General features: G+C 35.3%; 2 long non-coding RNA genes across 6 annotated transcripts; one reads left to right on the plus strand and one right to left on the minus strand.

Moving 5' to 3' along the window:
- Positions 1 to 460: 460 nt before the first annotated feature.
- On the plus strand, positions 461 to 5,271 carry LOC139783144 (uncharacterized). Of its 3 annotated transcripts, XR_011721137.1 has the most exons (7): positions 465 to 775; positions 904 to 1,042; positions 1,147 to 1,269; positions 1,537 to 1,751; positions 1,844 to 2,047; positions 2,173 to 2,330; positions 2,421 to 5,271. It is a non-coding gene; the product is annotated as an uncharacterized lncRNA (long non-coding RNA). The 3 variants fall into 3 exon arrangements; XR_011721138.1 differs by having other exon boundaries at positions 461 to 775; positions 904 to 1,269; positions 2,173 to 2,334; XR_011721136.1 differs by having other exon boundaries at positions 464 to 775; positions 904 to 1,269.
- A 4,197-nt stretch (positions 5,272 to 9,468) lies between these two features.
- LOC139783145 (uncharacterized) lies at positions 9,469 to 14,895 on the minus strand. Of its 3 annotated transcripts, XR_011721140.1 has the most exons (7): positions 14,339 to 14,893; positions 14,072 to 14,210; positions 13,845 to 13,967; positions 13,363 to 13,577; positions 13,067 to 13,270; positions 12,784 to 12,941; positions 9,469 to 12,693 (listed from the first exon to the last, which is right to left on the minus strand). It is a non-coding gene; the product is annotated as an uncharacterized lncRNA (long non-coding RNA). The 3 variants fall into 3 exon arrangements; XR_011721141.1 differs by having other exon boundaries at positions 12,780 to 12,941; positions 13,845 to 14,210; positions 14,339 to 14,895; XR_011721139.1 differs by having other exon boundaries at positions 13,845 to 14,210.
- Between the last annotated feature and the right edge of the window lie 3,598 nt (positions 14,896 to 18,493).

Raw genomic sequence — 18,493 nt, forward strand, 5'->3', positions numbered from 1 at the left:
GAACCTCCTTAAGATGATTTTTGAAAAATTATATATTTGTGCTGGTTATGACATATGTAGACTATATATAACACTTACATCAAATTAAGAAGTAGTCTACCACGTAAGGCAGTTGGCTCACGATCCAGAGGTCCCGAGGTCCCGAGTTCGAATCCCACCAAGGTAAGTGTGTTTTTCAAATACAAGAAAATATTTATCAAGAGACACGGCAGTGTCTCGCGCCAAGTATACGCGGAGCGAGACCGACCGTGACTCTTTTACGCGACGCGACGGGTTGCGAGTATACGAGATGTTGAGATCTCGATAACGAGTAAACGGATCAAGTTCTAAGTAGGCTTGATCGATAGCTTGGGGTCGAATTAGGGGGGGGTTTCTGTTATAATATTCCGCTACGTGCCCTACGAGCGGAGATATTGCGACGCAAAGTCCAAATGTTGAAAATTTTATTTTAAGATTATTTTACTTTCTTCTACGTCGACCGCTCTCATCTCAATATAACATATATATAACAGAAAAATGTCACTTTCACTTTTTCGACACTGGCGGCTAACGGCGTTAGTATCGCAGCGCAGTGCAGTGCAGTGCAGACAGTGCGTTTAGCGCGCTGTCAGTCAGTTCATCAATTATATCGCAGCGCAGTGCAGTACAGTGCAGACAGTGCGTTTAGCGCGCTGTCAGTCAGTTCATCAGTTAACCTATCTCGTCGAGAGACACGGTAGTACGCGCGGAGCGAGACCGACCGTGACTCTTTACGCGACGCGACGATTAATTCAAGGTAATTGTTTTATTATGTAATTATCTCCTATTCTATATATTACTGTTACTTATTTTACTGTTTACTACGTTTACGCGAGTGTTTACATACAGGTTAACCTATACTATATTATTATATATTGACGGCAGGGAACTGATACTGAGATCAATCAATCAAGGAGTTGACGGCAGGGAGCAGGGAGCTGATACTGAGATCAAGGAGCCTGTTCACACGAGGCGCGATTGCGGCCGCACGTTAACGTTTGCACGAGCCGCACGCTGTCGCGAGGTAAGGTGCGACAACGCGCGCATACGCGCGTACGCGAAACGGTAGTAACACCGTAATCGTGCCGGCGATATACTGAATTTGAATTGCTTCGTGCTTATCTGGAGATTTCGTATCCCTACATCGTGTTACCACCGCTGCCGGAAAAGAAGGTTCTCTACGCTTGGCAGAAAGTGACGACTGACACGTTCGATCCCGACTTCGTTGATCGCAGAAGAGCTGGACTCGAGGTACGTTTCCGATTTGCAATTATAACAGTATCGTGCGATGAATGTTGTACTAACCTCAAAGTCGGAGCATCCTTGCTCACCGCTACGGGATCGACGTAAAGTTTTAGCGGATTTTAATCTTCCGAATTAGCGTCGGAACAATATTAGTCTTCCATTATCTATTGCCTCACAACTTTTCGATTTTAATATTCTGTAGCTGTATAGTTATTTGTACACAATCGTGATATTAATATACATCAGATTGTTCATGTTTTTGTGCTGTTACAGTTCTATGATTTAGAGGAACTGTTTCGTAACGGTGGCCCCGTGCCAGATACAAATTACATATTCCTGGGAGATTTTGTCGATCGGGGCTAGCTTAGAAACGTTTACTCGTCTGCTCACACTTAAAGCTAAATGGTCCGACAGGATCCGACAGGATAACGTTACTACGCGGTAATCACGAAACTAGACAAATCACGCACGTTTATTTGGATTTTACGGTAAGTGCGCAACGATACTTTCTTTTCTGGGCTTTTTTTATTTGTGTATAATAAAGCTTTGATTTCATTGGTTTCTTCATTTTCTGTTCTAGATGAATGCCAAAACAAGTACGGCAATGCTAATGCGTGGAAGTACTGTTGTAGGGTATAACTCCACTTTTGATTACGCTCGAATAAAATTCTGTTTTAGTTAATTGATGAACAGGTTCTTTGTGTACACGGTGGATTGTCTCCAGCTATTAGAACACTAGATCAAATTAGAACGATTGAAAGAAATCAAGAGATTCCACACAAAGGTATTAATTGTATAAAGTGATATGTCATTGCAAAAGTTACATAATAATTAAAAGTTACATGACTGGATATTTACTGTTATTGTACAATAATAATAAAATATCGTTGCTTAATTGCCATATTACAGGTGCTTTCTGTGATTTGGTCTGGTCCGATCCAGAAGATGTAGAAACATGGACAGTAAGTCCGCGTGGTGCAGGCTGGCTGTTTGGCAGCAAAGTGACTTACATGTTCATGGAAGTGAATGATCTTAAACTCATCTGTAGGGCGCACCAATTAGTTCAGGTAGGTATGTCTTTGCTCAAATATTTCTGTCGCAGATTTTTTTAAATATCTCGGAAGTATGTATTGATGACGCATATTTTTATCATGCAGGTTATAGGTACATGTTTAATGACAAACTCGTCACAGTGTGGTCGGTCCCAAATTATTGTTATTGATGTGGTAACATAGCTAGTATCATGCAGTTCACGACAGTGGATCAGAGATCACCAGTGCTGTTCCAGGCAGTGCCTGATTCCGAGAGAGTAATCCCACCTCTAATGCCCACTCCGTACTTTTTGTGATCTATCTTAAGTGGCTCATCTGTACGAATGCGGAAGAGAAATGTCTGTGTCTAGACTCTACGGAATCACATGATTTGATTGGCCGGATCCAGGCTGGTACCATGACGGACCCACACATTCATGAGAATATATCATTGATTATATACATATTACTTTAGAAAATTTTGATTCCCTTAAAAGAAATTATTTGATGCGTTCTACGATCAAAGTACGATACTTAGAGAGGACTGAATTGTCGTGTGATTGATCTTATTCAGGGAATGTTCTTTAGATTTTTTAAGAACTTTATCAGGTTTTACATGTTGTAAAGTTAATTACATGTTGTAAAGCTAACTTTTATATATCTACATAGTATCTGCCATTGCATCAGCCTGATTTTTGTAGCTCGAGAAAAAAAAAGAAAACGATATTTTGCATCAGAGCAAATGTGAACATCCTGTGGTATAGACGCTTTTGCTGTCTACTATGTACATTCTGTAGAGCATTCATATCTCAGAGCAGCATTCTGGACTTTAATGTTCAAAAGACTAAGAGCTTTTAAATAATTTATGAGCGCGAATAACGCAAATAGTCCAGTGCTGTGTGTGAATATAAAAAGAAAAGAAAAGAAAAGAAATATCACGTTTAAACATTCCGGCAAAAAGTACACTCTCTGAGTACAGTAAATGCTTCTCTGACATTACAATCGTTGTGCGTAGAATTCAAATTTATTAAAGCGTGAGCATATATAGTACTGTTAAGGTCTTCCTGAACATATAAATGATCTGTTGCTGGTTTAGGTACTGTGTGTGCTGCGTACCGTTCTTTTTTCTTCTAAATGCGCAATCGGTGTTCTTAGCAAGAATCGTAAATTCGGCTCTTTTTCGCCGAAGTACAAATAGCGTGTAGCAGTAGCCAAAGTTTTCCTGCTTAGGTAAGGAAATCCGATAGCGGGATCGTTATAGCATCTGTAGAGAGTTGTCTTATTATTTTTATGCACATGGCATTTTTTTACGCTTAATTTTAAGAAATTCCGAGCTCAAATATTGTCTTTAAACTACCTTGACACACATTAATGTTCTTTTCAAGAAAGATATCCACCGTTCGTTCGTCACACACACTTCTCTCTTCTATATATATATATATATATACATATATGCCAAATCGCTGACGTATTGAATAATCGTAATTAGCTAATTGTCATAAGTTCATTAATGTAGGGAGCAACTTGAAAAGAAAAAAAACCGAGACCCTTAGCAATGTGCCTCTAAATTAATAAGCGTTTGTGTAATATAATGATACGATATTGATATGACATAATTAATGGAAATGCACCGGCCATTGCGTATCATAAGCCTGAATTCTGACCATCGATTTTTGCTAGCTCACGATAATTCCTAAGCGATCACAGATCCGACAAATATGGCATTGACATTGTGGCACAGGCTGTCAAGTTGAGACTACTCTATTTTGAATTTTGTGATATAGACCGAAGGAGGCGTGTGCAATGGTCATGTCGATGTTTATAACGACTCTCCTTGTCGCACCATTCGAAGAGGTGTTTTGCGAAGACCCGTTATTCCAAGAAATGTAATAAACTTTTGAACAGTGCCTTCAGAACTATAACACGACGGTCTACTAGAAGTATAAATGCTTTCTTATTCTATTTCATAAGCCTTCCGCTATTGTTTTGGAACGAGCCTTTGCTTTTTCGCGAAACTTTTCTACGATATTTACGTTTTACGATTTTACTACCTTTTAGGTCTACTCTTACAATTTTACATCACGCGCGCGCGGTATATTCTCTATTTGTACTACATATTATAACGTACAATTACAATTGCGCGATACTTTACGCGAGTAATGTATTACATAAGGTAGAGAGGAGCGCATCTAGAACGAATTGGGACACGGAGCTTGCGTTACAAACTCGACTCGCTACATTTGCAGCCTCCGAGTCGTGAAACGGTTTTGCAACGACGGGAACGCCCTACGTGCGGTACGGACCCTGGTGGAAATCTTCTCATGGGTAGGCAAAAAGGGTAGGCAAAATTATAATTCTTTATATTTTAATTAGTAACTTCACTATCAATTTATTTTGTAATTACGCATTATAAAGATATTAATTACAAAACAGACACATTAAAATAAACTACAGCGATAAACAATATTACACATTGATCTTTCATTACCCTGGTGGAAATCTTCTCATAAGTAGGCAAAAAAGGGAAGATACTCATGGGGAGAATTGGGACTTTTTTGCCTACCCATGAGAAGATTTCCACCAGGGGATATCATTAGAAATCCTTAAAAAAAAGAAAAGAAGTATTAGCCTCTGTATCTATTGGGGTGTTCGCGGCGTTTCGTTTACCGGAATGCCTCTGTCTGTGATCGCTTTAATCTTATCGAAGTGTCCAAGCGCTTGCGGCGACTCGATATTAATAATCGGTAAGCTCGCGAGAGAGAGAACAAATAAAGACAATTTGCAAGATAAAAATAAAATAACGAAGACTAATTTAGCTTAATGTGCTCCGTGCGGGAGCTTGAACACTGCGCATAATCCTTAAAGATCTCACAGGTAGACACCATTTTAAAACGATCATCATGTACCTTGAAAGTATAGACTTTGTTATGTTAATGTAATGAAGAACGTCTGTAATAAAAATGCGCAAAAAATCGCACTTGATCGCATTGTCAATAATAGAGAAGAACACGATCGCATAGTGCAGACCAAACGCTTTGGACCAAACGCTATGGTACATGAGCATATTTACAGTTCGAAGACCAAGAGGCAGAGCCGCGGGGATACGACGACAAGAAGAAAGATGTCGTCAGCTAACTACCATTGGGGTAGACGAGGCAGAAGACCGAGACAGTAACATAATTATTTTTAAGCCGTATTTTTAAGCAGTAATATAACCCGTCAGTATTATATATTCGTACCTCTGACCATACACATATGAACACACACATACAAGTGAATATGTGAATATGCTACGTTTCTTATACATACATGAAAACATAATTGCTAAATAAACATTTAATAAAACTATTATATTGTTATTTACTTCATACTTACCAAATCAAGTTTTATTTAATATGTATAATCTATTGTAACTGTAAATAAATTTATTATTTACTGTATAATTAAATGCTGGTACATTCAAGAAATTTGTAATTCTGACCTGGATTTATATCCTGTCTAAACTACACATGTATGTTTAAATTGATGTTTTACCTAGTTATTGCACCAATAATGTTTAAATAAATCGTAGCTTTAGTTTTTAACGCAGGAAAAGAAAATTTAACGTTTAAGCGCTAACCAATGTTGATGCATTTTTCTGAAGAAATACTTACATATTGATTTTGTTGCATATTCGAAATCTAAAATCCGAGCATGCTAGAAGCACTTTCATTATCTTCAATGTGTCAGGTATTTTAAAAGAACACTAAATTTATCTTTAAAAATAGGCAAAATTCAAGCAGCTGTAACTTTGTTAAAAACGAATAAAATTTAAATTTAAAAAAAGGATTTTAAAGCTTGAAATCTCTACTTTTGAAAGTTTTTATCGTGGATTGAATAAGAAATGAGCATTTTGACTTTGATTGCTCATAACTTCCTTAAAAATCATCGTATTGCAATTCAAAAAACAGATTCTTAAAGCTGAAACTTTGCTTTATTGAACGGTATAATTGCCAAATTTTTTAAAATAACAAATAGACATGATACAAATGGATGAAAATAATGTAAATTATTTTTAAATGCAGAGTACTTAAAAGTACAAAAAAACATAAAGAATAAATTTGTTTTATTTGTATCATGTCTACATGTTATTTAAAAAATCTATTTTCTTAGAAATAATAGTCTGTAACACCTTTAGCTTTACAATCTGTACATACTGTTTGTAAGATATATTCTTTATAAGACTAGTTAGAAGAGGATGCGTAACACTACAAAATGCATGATATCAGTACAAAATTACCTTTTTCAAAAAAGGTAAAAAAAGGGCGCCAAGTACACGCGTGGTTGTTACCTCGGAAAAAAACCAAGTGGTAGTATCATTAATTTTATCTCACAAAATTGTCTCACAAAAATTGTCTCACAAAATTGTCTGACAAAAATTGTCTCACAAAATTATTAAATTACAAAATTGTTACTTTATTCAATCCAAGTGATATCTATCTTAACAAAATTATTAAAAACAGAAGTCGTTTTTGTTCGACCCAACTGGCCTAATAATTATTGTAATATATTTAAACTCACAACGTTTCGAAAAATTATCTCACAAAATTGTCTCACAAAAATTGTCTCACAAAATTATTAAATTACAAAATTGTTACTTTATTCAATCCAAGTGATATCTATCTCGAAAAAACCTAAATAACAAGTAGTATCTATTTAAAAAAAAATATGTGAAATCTTTTAATACTGCGCCAATTACAAAGAGAGAATATATATATATATATATATATATATATATATATATACCTTATGACAAAATTATTATTATATCACGAAATTGCGTTACCAAACTCAATCCAAGTGATATATATATTTCAAAAAAATATATAAAATCTTTAAATTACGCCAACTACAAAGAGAATGTATATATTGCTTTGAAAAATAATTGTAGTGCAACTACTCTTAAAAAATAAAACAAATTGTGTTACCTAACTCAACCCAAGTGGTATGTATCTTTGTATTCCTGAGGATCTTTCTATCAACCCAAGTGGTAGTAGTTTTAATTCTCCTTGATAAAATTATAATATTACAAAGAATCATTTAATCATTTTAATCACAAAGAATTAAAGAGGTAACATTATAAAATAAAAATATTTAATTAAAATAAAATAAAAAAATTTTTCTTGTAAAAAACTTGGCGCTGCTTTTTTAAAGTCTATCCAGACAAATTTGCATCGCGCATAAACATAAGCGTAAGAAATTGATTGGTTCAGATATATGTGCAAAAGGAAATAGACCAATCTATCTCTTTATGCATATGCTTATGCACCTATGCAAGTTTGTCTGGTTTAACCTTAAAAAAGCAGCGCCAAGTTTTTTACAAGAAAAATTTTTTTATTTTATTTTAATTAAATATTTTTATTTTATAATGTTACCTCTTTAATTCTTTGTGATTAAAATGATTAAATGATTCTTTGTAATATTATAATTTTATCAAGGAGAATTAAAACTACTACCACTTGGGTTGATAGAAAGATCCTCAGGAATACAAAGATACATACCACTTGGGTTGAGTTAGGTAACACAATTTTGTTTTATTTTTTAAGAGTAGTTGCACTACAATTATTTTTCAAAGCAATATATACATTCTCTTTGTAGTTGGCGTAATTTAAAGATTTTATATATTTTTTTGAAATATATATATCACTTGGATTGAGTTTGGTAACGCAATTTCGTGATATAATAATAATTTTGTCATAAGGTATATATATATATATATATATATATATATATATATTCTCTCTTTGTAATTGGCGCAGTATTAAAAGATTTCACATATTTTTTTTAAATAGATACTACTTGTTATTTAGGTTTTTTCGAGATAGATATCACTTGGATTGAATAAAGTAACAATTTTGTAATTTAATAATTTTGTGAGACAATTTTTGTGAGACAATTTTGTGAGATAATTTTTCGAAACGTTGTGAGTTTAAATATATTACAATAATTATTAGGCCAGTTGGGTCGAACAAAAACGACTTCTGTTTTTAATAATTTTGTTAAGATAGATATCACTTGGATTGAATAAAGTAACAATTTTGTAATTTAATAATTTTGTGAGACAATTTTTGTCAGACAATTTTGTGAGACAATTTTTGTGAGACAATTTTGTGAGATAAAATTAATGATACTACCACTTGGTTTTTTTCCGAGGTAACAACCACGCGTGTACTTGGCGCCCTTTTTTACCTTTTTTGAAAAAGGTAATTTTGTACTGATATCATGCATTTTGTAGTGTTACGCATCCTCTTCTAACTAGTCTTATAAAGAATATATCTTACAAACAGTATGTACAGATTGTAAAGCTAAAGGTGTTACAGACTATTATTTCTAAGAAAATAGATTTTTTTAAATAACATGTAGACATGATACAAATAAAACAAATTTATTCTTTATGTTTTTTTGTACTTTTAAGTACTCTGCATTTAAAAATAATTTACATTATTTTCATCCATTTGTATCATGTCTATTTGTTATTTTAAAAAATTTGGCAATTATACCGTTCAATAAAGCAAAGTTTCAGCTTTAAGAATCTGTTTTTTGAATTGCAATACGATGATTTTTAAGGAAGTTATGAGCAATCAAAGTCAAAATGCTCATTTCTTATTCAATCCACGATAAAAACTTTCAAAAGTAGAGATTTCAAGCTTTAAAATCCTTTTTTTAAATTTAAATTTTATTCGTTTTTAACAAAGTTACAGCTGCTTGAATTTTGCCTATTTTTAAAGATAAATTTAGTGTTCTTTTAAAATACCTGACACATTGAAGATAATGAAAGTGCTTCTAGCATGCTCGGATTTTAGATTTCGAATATGCAACAAAATCAATATGTAAGTATTTCTTCAGAAAAATGCATCAACATTGGTTAGCGCTTAAACGTTAAATTTTCTTTTCCTGCGTTAAAAACTAAAGCTACGATTTATTTAAACATTATTGGTGCAATAACTAGGTAAAACATCAATTTAAACATACATGTGTAGTTTAGACAGGATATAAATCCAGGTCAGAATTACAAATTTCTTGAATGTACCAGCATTTAATTATACAGTAAATAATAAATTTATTTACAGTTACAATAGATTATACATATTAAATAAAACTTGATTTGGTAAGTATGAAGTAAATAACAATATAATAGTTTTATTAAATGTTTATTTAGCAATTATGTTTTCATGTATGTATAAGAAACGTAGCATATTCACATATTCACTTTGTATGTGTGTGTTCATATGTGTATGGTCAGAGGTACGAATATATAATACTGACGGGTTATATTACTGCTTAAAAATACGGCTTAAAAATAATTATGTTACTGTCTCGGTCTTCTGCCTCGTCTACCCCAATGGTAGTTAGCTGACGACATCTTTCTTCTTGTCGTCGTATCCCCGCGGCTCTGCCTCTTGGTCTTCGAACTGTAAATATGCTCATGTACCATAGCGTTTGGTCCAAAGCGTTTGGTCTGCACTATGCGATCGTGTTCTTCTCTATTATTGACAATGCGATCAAGTGCGATTTTTTGCGCATTTTTATTACAGACGTTCTTCATTACATTAACATAACAAAGTCTATACTTTCAAGGTACATGATGATCGTTTTAAAATGGTGTCTACCTGTGAGATCTTTAAGGATTATGCGCAGTGTTCAAGCTCCCGCACGGAGCACATTAAGCTAAATTAGTCTTCGTTATTTTATTTTTATCTTGCAAATTGTCTTTATTTGTTCTCTCTCTCGCGAGCTTACCGATTATTAATATCGAGTCGCCGCAAGCGCTTGGACACTTCGATAAGATTAAAGCGATCACAGACAGAGGCATTCCGGTAAACGAAACGCCGCGAACACCCCAATAGATACAGAGGCTAATACTTCTTTTCTTTTTTTTTAAGGATTTCTAATGATATCCCCTGGTGGAAATCTTCTCATGGGTAGGCAAAAAAGTCCCAATTCTCCCCATGAGTATCTTCCCTTTTTTGCCTACTTATGAGAAGATTTCCACCAGGGTAATGAAAGATCAATGTGTAATATTGTTTATCGCTGTAGTTTATTTTAATGTGTCTGTTTTGTAATTAATATCTTTATAATGCGTAATTACAAAATAAATTGATAGTGAAGTTACTAATTAAAATATAAAGAATTATAATTTTGCCTACCCTTTTTGCCTACCCATGAGAAGATTTCCACCAGGGTCCGTACCGCACGTAGGGCGTTCCCGTCGTTGCAAAACCGTTTCACGACTCGGAGGCTGCAAATGTAGCGAGTCGAGTTTGTAACGCAAGCTCCGTGTCCCAATTCGTTCTAGATGCGCTCCTCTCTACCTTATGTAATACATTACTCGCGTAAAGTATCGCGCAATTGTAATTGTACGTTATAATATGTAGTACAAATAGAGAATATACCGCGCGCGCGTGATGTAAAATTGTAAGAGTAGACCTAAAAGGTAGTAAAATCGTAAAACGTAAATATCGTAGAAAAGTTTCGCGAAAAAGCAAAGGCTCGTTCCAAAACAATAGCGGAAGGCTTATGAAATAGAATAAGAAAGCATTTATACTTCTAGTAGACCGTCGTGTTATAGTTCTGAAGGCACTGTTCAAAAGTTTATTACATTTCTTGGAATAACGGGTCTTCGCAAAACACCTCTTCGAATGGTGCGACAAGGAGAGTCGTTATAAATATCGACATGACCATTGCACACGCCTCCTTCGGTCTATATCACAAAATTCAAATAGAGTAGTCTCAACTTGACAGCCTGTGCCACAATGTCAATGCCATATTTGTCGGGTCTGTGATCGCTTAGGAATTATCGTGAGCTAGCAAAAATCGATGGTCAGAATTCAGGCTTATGATACGCAATGGCCGGTGCATTTCCATTAATTATGTCATATCAATATCGTATCATTATATTACACAAACGCTTATTAATTTAGAGGCACATTGCTAAGGGTCTCGGTTTTTTTTCTTTTCAAGTTGCTCCCTACATTAATGAACTTATGACAATTAGCTAATTACGATTATTCAATACGTCAGCGATTTGGCATATATGTATATATATATATATATATATAGAAGAGAGAAGTGTGTGTGACGAACGAACGGTGGATATCTTTCTTGAAAAGAACATTAATGTGTGTCAAGGTAGTTTAAAGACAATATTTGAGCTCGGAATTTCTTAAAATTAAGCGTAAAAAAATGCCATGTGCATAAAAATAATAAGACAACTCTCTACAGATGCTATAACGATCCCGCTATCGGATTTCCTTACCTAAGCAGGAAAACTTTGGCTACTGCTACACGCTATTTGTACTTCGGCGAAAAAGAGCCGAATTTACGATTCTTGCTAAGAACACCGATTGCGCATTTAGAAGAAAAAAGAACGGTACGCAGCACACACAGTACCTAAACCAGCAACAGATCATTTATATGTTCAGGAAGACCTTAACAGTACTATATATGCTCACGCTTTAATAAATCTGAATTCTACGCACAACGATTGTAATGTCAGAGAAGCATTTACTGTACTCAGAGAGTGTACTTTTTGCCGGAATGTTTAAACGTGATATTTCTTTTCTTTTCTTTTCTTTTTATATTCACACACAGCACTGGACTATTTGCGTTATTCGCGCTCATAAATTATTTAAAAGCTCTTAGTCTTTTGAACATTAAAGTCCAGAATGCTGCTCTGAGATATGAATGCTCTACAGAATGTACATAGTAGACAGCAAAAGCGTCTATACCACAGGATGTTCACATTTGCTCTGATGCAAAATATCGTTTTCTTTTTTTTTCTCGAGCTACAAAAATCAGGCTGATGCAATGGCAGATACTATGTAGATATATAAAAGTTAGCTTTACAACATGTAATTAACTTTACAACATGTAAAACCTGATAAAGTTCTTAAAAAATCTAAAGAACATTCCCTGAATAAGATCAATCACACGACAATTCAGTCCTCTCTAAGTATCGTACTTTGATCGTAGAACGCATCAAATAATTTCTTTTAAGGGAATCAAAATTTTCTAAAGTAATATGTATATAATCAATGATATATTCTCATGAATGTGTGGGTCCGTCATGGTACCAGCCTGGATCCGGCCAATCAAATCATGTGATTCCGTAGAGTCTAGACACAGACATTTCTCTTCCGCATTCGTACAGATGAGCCACTTAAGATAGATCACAAAAAGTACGGAGTGGGCATTAGAGGTGGGATTACTCTCTCGGAATCAGGCACTGCCTGGAACAGCACTGGTGATCTCTGATCCACTGTCGTGAACTGCATGATACTAGCTATGTTACCACATCAATAACAATAATTTGGGACCGACCACACTGTGACGAGTTTGTCATTAAACATGTACCTATAACCTGCATGATAAAAATATGCGTCATCAATACATACTTCCGAGATATTTAAAAAAATCTGCGACAGAAATATTTGAGCAAAGACATACCTACCTGAACTAATTGGTGCGCCCTACAGATGAGTTTAAGATCATTCACTTCCATGAACATGTAAGTCACTTTGCTGCCAAACAGCCAGCCTGCACCACGCGGACTTACTGTCCATGTTTCTACATCTTCTGGATCGGACCAGACCAAATCACAGAAAGCACCTGTAATATGGCAATTAAGCAACGATATTTTATTATTATTGTACAATAACAGTAAATATCCAGTCATGTAACTTTTAATTATTATGTAACTTTTGCAATGACATATCACTTTATACAATTAATACCTTTGTGTGGAATCTCTTGATTTCTTTCAATCGTTCTAATTTGATCTAGTGTTCTAATAGCTGGAGACAATCCACCGTGTACACAAAGAACCTGTTCATCAATTAACTAAAACAGAATTTTATTCGAGCGTAATCAAAAGTGGAGTTATACCCTACAACAGTACTTCCACGCATTAGCATTGCCGTACTTGTTTTGGCATTCATCTAGAACAGAAAATGAAGAAACCAATGAAATCAAAGCTTTATTATACACAAATAAAAAAAGCCCAGAAAAGAAAGTATCGTTGCGCACTTACCGTAAAATCCAAATAAACGTGCGTGATTTGTCTAGTTTCGTGATTACCGCGTAGTAACGTTATCCTGTCGGATCCTGTCGGACCATTTAGCTTTAAGTGTGAGCAGACGAGTAAACGTTTCTAAGCTAGCCCCGATCGACAAAATCTCCCAGGAATATGTAATTTGTATCTGGCACGGGGCCACCGTTACGAAACAGTTCCTCTAAATCATAGAACTGTAACAGCACAAAAACATGAACAATCTGATGTATATTAATATCACGATTGTGTACAAATAACTATACAGCTACAGAATATTAAAATCGAAAAGTTGTGAGGCAATAGATAATGGAAGACTAATATTGTTCCGACGCTAATTCGGAAGATTAAAATCCGCTAAAACTTTACGTCGATCCCGTAGCGGTGAGCAAGGATGCTCCGACTTTGAGGTTAGTACAACATTCATCGCACGATACTGTTATAATTGCAAATCGGAAACGTACCTCGAGTCCAGCTCTTCTGCGATCAACGAAGTCGGGATCGAACGTGTCAGTCGTCACTTTCTGCCAAGCGTAGAGAACCTTCTTTTCCGGCAGCGGTGGTAACACGATGTAGGGATACGAAATCTCCAGATAAGCACGAAGCAATTCAAATTCAGTATATCGCCGGCACGATTACGGTGTTACTACCGTTTCGCGTACGCGCGTATGCGCGCGTTGTCGCACCTTACCTCGCGACAGCGTGCGGCTCGTGCAAACGTTAACGTGCGGCCGCAATCGCGCCTCGTGTGAACAGGCTCCTTGATCTCAGTATCAGCTCCCTGCTCCCTGCCGTCAACTCCTTGATTGATTGATCTCAGTATCAGTTCCCTGCCGTCAATATATAATAATATAGTATAGGTTAACCTGTATGTAAACACTCGCGTAAACGTAGTAAACAGTAAAATAAGTAACAGTAATATATAGAATAGGAGATAATTACATAATAAAACAATTACCTTGAATTAATCGTCGCGTCGCGTAAAGAGTCACGGTCGGTCTCGCTCCGCGCGTACTACCGTGTCTCTCGACGAGATAGGTTAACTGATGAACTGACTGACAGCGCGCTAAACGCACTGTCTGCACTGTACTGCACTGCGCTGCGATATAATTGATGAACTGACTGACAGCGCGCTAAACGCACTGTCTGCACTGCACTGCACTGCGCTGCGATACTAACGCCGTTAGCCGCCAGTGTCGAAAAAGTGAAAGTGACATTTTTCTGTTATATATATGTTATATTGAGATGAGAGCGGTCGACGTAGAAGAAAGTATCTTAAAATAAAATTTTCAACATTTGGACTTTGCGTCGCAATATCTCCGCTCGTAGGGCACGTAGCGGAATATTATAACAGAAACCCCCCCCTAATTCGACCCCAAGCTATCGATCAAGCCTACTTAGAACTTGATCCGTTTACTCGTTATCGAGATCTCAACATCTCGTATACTCGCAACCCGTCGCGTCGCGTAAAAGAGTCACGGTCGGTCTCGCTCCGCGTATACTTGGCGCGAGACACTGCCGTGTCTCTTGATTTTGTTAAGATAGATATCACTTGGATTGAATAAAGTAACAATTTTGTAATTTAATAATTTTGTGAGACAATTTTTGTCAGACAATTTTGTGAGACAATTTTTGTGAGATGGATGAGACGGGAATTACAACCGTTCAGACACCGAATAGAGTCATCGGACGTCGAGGAGTGAAACAAGTCGGGCGAGTGACTTCTGCGGAAAGAGGAACCCTCGTAACTATTTTTTAATAATGTTTCGCATAAAAATTTTAAATAAATTTTTATATTTTTCTCTTAAAAAACAATTATTAAAATGTATTCTATCATTTTTCAGGATTAGATGTACGTATATGTATTGAAAATGCAGTGTGACGTTTAAACCCCGGCATTTTTGAGATTTTAATTTTTCCACCGTTGTCGTTTTTGCTCTATACCGGTTAAACAAAGCGACGTAGACAAAAATTTCCTATATAAATTTTGTAGCTAAAGGTTCACTCTTTACAGTGGTATAACACATTTAACTAAAATTATTTATTTTGTTGTTAAAAATCGGCACCGAAAAAAAACTGACCTTTTAGCCCCGGTCTCCCCTACGTAAAAATTATTATAGTATTATATATACAAAATTTTATTTGCAATAATGAAATTCATCAACTTCATTACCAAATTGAAATTCGCGCGTACAAAATTTGTGGTATAGTGACAGGTGAGAGGTAACAGATGACAGGTAAGAAACGAAACTTTTAAATGCTATTACTAAATGTCGCTATTTCTTCTATGCGAAAATAGAAAGAGAGAGAAAATTCATTAATGACGTCGTAATTCAACCACCGTTGGAAGATACAGGTATACAATTTATATTTATAAAAGTCTATTATCTTTGATAATATATTGAATTTAAATTTATTTTTTAGATTGCTTGACTGACCAGAGCATATTCATGTACACCAGTACTGTAATCGACTATCAAAAAACTAGCTTTTGTCATTTCAGAGACTTTTTTGGCTCCGAGCTCTCCGTCTATCATGTTTACAGTGCATTTCTGGATCCAACTCTTCAAAATGTTAGAGGTGTTGCAGAGTATCTCACAGACAAACAACAATCTCCTGAGGAATTTTTAATATATATGTCGTAGGCAATGGTTATTTTAGAAAAATAACTTTTGACTAGGTAAATGCTGTCTGGTCAAATAGCTTTCGCCCATTTATTTTTGCTATTTTCCTAGTCGAATGCTATTTTCCTAGGCAAATGGCATTCAGCGAAACATGCATTGATGTATTTCAAGCAAGTACACATGTATAGGCGGGGAAAACCCTTCCTCCGCATAAAAAACTAATCTAACTCCAAATCTATTTTTAAAAACGGTGAATATTTATTATTATAGGGAGCCACCCCTAATTTCTATAATTTTAAAATATGTTGTTAAGGTCATCACTTTGAGTAATGTTGTGAAGGTTTTAGTTGAGGATCGTTATTAAAAAGTTAGGTAATTCTTTAAGGGGGGATTCTACTGTAGCCGGGCGAAAAATAATGATTTTTTGGGAATTTTTTTTAAGAAAACTATAAGTGATATTGGATTAATTTTTTTGCAATATAAAGAGGCATTCTTAAAGAAGAAAAAAAATATTTTTTTTTTTCAATTTCATTAATTTTTATTGTGTTGACGTACAATTTTGTGGCACAATGTCGGTAGCGCAACGGTTATCTGCGTACAATGTAGCAACGAGCTGAGTTATCTGAAAGCAAAAAACAAAAATTTTCTTTAAAGCTTAATAAATTACGCGGGGATTGAACCTATTTGCAAATAAAAATATGAAAAATTGAAGAAGTTACAGCAATCGTAAGAAAAGTGACATTTTTTCGATCAAAAAATCAATCTTCTATTGTTGATAAAAATTTTATAAATAAACAATAAAATGTAACGGTAGGTTCAATCCCTGGAGAAAATTGTAAGGAATCGAATCATGCGTGGCAAAAGTTATTTGATTGATTACTTTTTGAGTTATCCTGTACGCAAAGTTGGAAAAAGTGGTTTTGAGAAAAACGCGTTTAAAGTTTATTTTTTGCTGTCAGCCAAAAAAGCACGTAGAAATGCATGAAGATTTCAATATAAAGGTTTTTGAGGTCGCTGAATCCGAATCTGATATCAGATTTTTAAAATTCAAATGGCGGATTTAATATGGCGGGTCAAAAGAGTCGCAGTTGAATAAAGAAATAAAGTTTTTGATATTTCCACGATACTTACAGTTAAATAACGCTCAATCCGCTATTCCGGGCCCATATAAAATGCCTTCCTCTTCCTCGTAGAACTCCTGTTCGGCAGTTTTTGTCATTCTTTTGGCTGTTCGAACTTCTTTACACACACACACATACACATACACACAAAAATACTAACACATAAATATAAACACATGTAGGGTCAAACAAAATAGTCGAGGGTCTAGGCAGGTACAAAGGATCTTTTTGTTCCCACAACGATAGAATGCCGAGAACGCTGCGAAGTCAGTACAGCGTACTTCTGCTGTATCGATCCTCCGCGCGCCTCACTAAAAGGAGCTGTAGTTTCGTCAATTTTACGAATTCGATGATAACGCTTTGGGAATATGTTCTTGAAACCTTATACTATTTATTTATGCAAAAAAAATTCGATTTTTTTGACCCATTACAGTAGAATCCCCCCTTAAAAAAACTTACATAGATCCTCACCTCCAATGTTGATAAAACGATGCTCATTCGACACGTTTTGTACGAAACAAAAGAATGTTGTGTGGGTGAAAACGTGTATGCGTGGATCCAGTTGGTTCCGCCCCCCTGCGGGGGGCTGCACTACCGTTAAACTAGACACATAGTGTACCTTGCAAAGTACATGCGTTGACTTTCCACGCGTGGAAAGTTGTAAACCCATGTGACACCTCGTCTCGCGTGGAAAGTGTATGCGTGGAGACTGTAAGTTTTGCCCCCTTGCAGGGAGGGGATAATTTCCCGAAGTTGGGACCACGCGCACTTTATTGCTCACATTGAAACTTATGTGTAAAACTTTAGGTCGATCGGGAGCAGGGGTCATTCGGAAATACATCCAAAAAGCTAATCAAATCCAACCCAATTGTTGGGAAAGATTTTTACAAAGATTTTTACCAAGAGAGCCGCAAAAAATATCAAAATTCGGAAAAGGCCTTATTTTGAATAATTAACTACAATTTATTTCCATTTTCCTAAAAAGCGTTCAGGCAAATGCTATTTGCCTAGGAAAATAGCATTTTAACACAAATAAACGGGCGAAAGCCATTTGACCAGACAGATAGCATTTACCTAATCAAAAGCTATTTTCCTAAAATAACTATTTGCCTACTACATATGGAGGGGTATATTTTACAGATATTTAAAAAATCTTTCAAACATGAAACACAATTATTACTGATTGTTAAGTGTATAAAAAAAGTATCAAAACTCATAGAACATACGTATTACACACTACGTGTAAAAAACGCATTAGATATACGTGTATAATCGGTGGACATGTCCGCAACCTATCCCATTTAATATATGTATTTATGAACGTATTATATACGTATATGAATATACGCATATAAATACGTTTACAAA

Source organism: Temnothorax nylanderi, unplaced genomic scaffold (assembly GCF_030848795.1).
Source record: "Temnothorax nylanderi isolate EJ_2023f unplaced genomic scaffold, tnyl_v1.0 TNYL_tig0473_pilon, whole genome shotgun sequence".
Taxonomy (NCBI): Eukaryota; Metazoa; Arthropoda; class Insecta; order Hymenoptera; family Formicidae; genus Temnothorax; species Temnothorax nylanderi.